The sequence below is a fragment of the Dipodomys spectabilis genome, unplaced genomic scaffold (assembly GCF_019054845.1).
Source record: "Dipodomys spectabilis isolate Male_0828 unplaced genomic scaffold, ASM1905484v1 ptg000014l, whole genome shotgun sequence".
Lineage (NCBI taxonomy): Eukaryota > Metazoa > Chordata > Mammalia > Rodentia > Heteromyidae > Dipodomys > Dipodomys spectabilis.
In genome coordinates, this window is record NW_024870691.1 from 283,886 (window position 1) to 286,550 (window position 2,665).

Consider the following 2,665-nt stretch of genomic DNA (forward strand, 5'->3'; position numbering starts at 1 on the left):
TTGATCAAATACCTCGGAGTCAAAGCAGACACTCTGAAAATTTTAAAGAATGGAGTAAGAGAAACCCTAGGTTTCCTTTGCATAGACCAATATTTTCTTTAAAGATACCCAGAAACAGAACAAAACAAAGAAAGGATGGACAAATGGGATTGCAATAAATTGCATAACTTCTGCATGTCAAACACATAGCTAGCAAGATCAATAGAAAGCCCATGGATTGGGAGATTTTCACTAGCCATACAAAGAACAAGGGCCTCATATCTAAAGTATACCTGGATCTCAAAAACATTAAATCCCCCAACAACAAATCCTCAAAGAAACAACTTCCCAATAAATCAGTGGACTAAAGACTTAAAGAGAAACTTCTGTGAATAGGAAAGAAGGATGGCCAGTAGACACATGAAGAAACGCACAACCTTCTTAGCCAGAAAAGAAATGCAAATCAAAACCACATCGTGATACCTCCTCACCCAAGATACAATGGCTATAATCAAGGTCTCTAATAACAACAGATGCTGGAAGGGATGAGGACAGAAGGGAACCTTACTGCATTGTTGGTGGGAGTGTAAACTTGTTCAGCCACTTTGGAAATTAGTATGGAGGCTTCTCAAAGACTTTACATAGAGCTATCCAATGACTCAGCCATCAGACTTTTGGGCATTTACCCAAGAGATCACAAACAAAACCGTACTAAAGCTACCATCATAACTATGTTTATTGCAGCGTTATTTACCATAGATAAGATATTGAATCAAACAAGATGCCCCTCAGTAGATGAATGGATCAAGAAAATGTGGACTATATACCCAATGGAATTCTATGCTTCCATCAGAAATAATGACATTGCCACATTTGTTAGGAAACACAAAGAATCGGAAAAAGTATATTAGGTGAAGTAATCCGAGCCCAAAGAAACATAGTTCCCTTGGTTTCCCTTACTTGCAATCCCTAGTATATGTCTGAGACAAGCGGAAACATTCAGATAAGTTGATGTTTGGCGAAATTTACCCCAAAGTAAGGATTCAAATGTTTTTCTTTCTTATGATTGTTTCTAACAAATTTATAAGATGATTTCTTTCTTGCTTTGTATGTCCCTTCCACAAGGTATAACCCCTGCTTTCACTGTATTTTATGTTGGTATAATTTGTGAAGGGGAAGGGAAAAAACAAATGTGGATTCATTGCAGCAATGAGATGTACAAGATTTATGTCGAAAAACGAACTTTACAACTTTGGCTAGGGGGGGGATTAAAGGGGAGGGGGAGTGGGGAATGGGAAGGAATGGGAAGGGGAAACAAAGGAGGAGGCAAAAAAGCTTGATGAGAAATATACTCATTCCCTTGCACATGTAATTGGACCCACTGTTTACTATATTTTCAAAATAAAAATTATCTGAAAAAATTGTATGAATGGATAGTGCATATGATTTTATTTTTCATTACAAACATAGAATGTAGTAAAAATTTTCATAGCAATTACACTGCAGTAGGTTGAGGTCAGATTCAAATGTAAATAATATACTGTGCTCATGTACAGAATTTGAGCATCAAAAATTTTAATATGCCTGTGGTCCTAAAACCAATACCTTACTGATATTGTGTGACAAATACAATTTCTTATAAGTACAGAAATTTTCCTTGTATCTTTTTAATACATATTTTTATTGTAAATGTCCTGTGCACAGGGTTTAGAGTTACACAAATAAGGTAATGAGTACATTTCTTACTGAGCATTTTTATCCTGTCCTTGTTTTTTCCCATACCGTCCCTTTCCTCCACACCCCCCATCCCTTCCCTCCACCCCCCGGCATCTGATAGAATGTCTTGTACATCTCATTGTTACAATGGGTCACCTTGTATCCATTCCTTGTATCTTAAATGAAGAAATGCTGGCTTGATTTATGCTGATTCTACTTGTATAGATACACCTAAAATCACTCGCCAAGTCCAAGAGCACATAAATCATATGCACATCACTTTTTTTCATTTTGTTATAATTGTGTTATACACATTTATTGACAGGTTACAAATTATTCTCAAATTTTAATGCATTAAAATACTTTCTTTTTTTCTTATTTTCTTAGCTAGGAAATCAGCAAGACCTCAGTAAGTATTCCTCACATAGGACTTTTCAAATGGGTTGGTGAAATGTTGAGCTGAGCTCCCATCTTCTGAGGACTCACACTTCTGCTTAGGAATTGATGCTGGCTGTTGGAAAAGAGCTCAAGGAAAAATGTCATTTAAAGACTTATAACTTTATTCTGCACCAGGGTATTTTCTTGCTACTTTGTTTGTTGAGAGTGTCTACAAGAACAAGCATTCCCTGGGGAGCAGGGAGATGCCATATGAGGTTTTCTTACTGAGATTTCTGAGTGACTTGCTATCACTTGTACTGCATTTTGCAAATCAAATCTGTCAAAACCGTTTTAAGAGATAAGAGGAGTGGTAAATGAACTTATAGACATAAATACTTCTTCAACATATTTGGTTCCAAGCATTCTGTCTAAGGCATATTCAACAACTAGTGAAACTTGTGTTGTCTGTAGCTATGTGTCATTCTCTATGTGTGCATTTATACATGTGTATAGGTATGTGTGTATTTTTGTGTACATTAACATGCATGTCTACATATAGATGGGCATATACACACATATATTCATATACAAA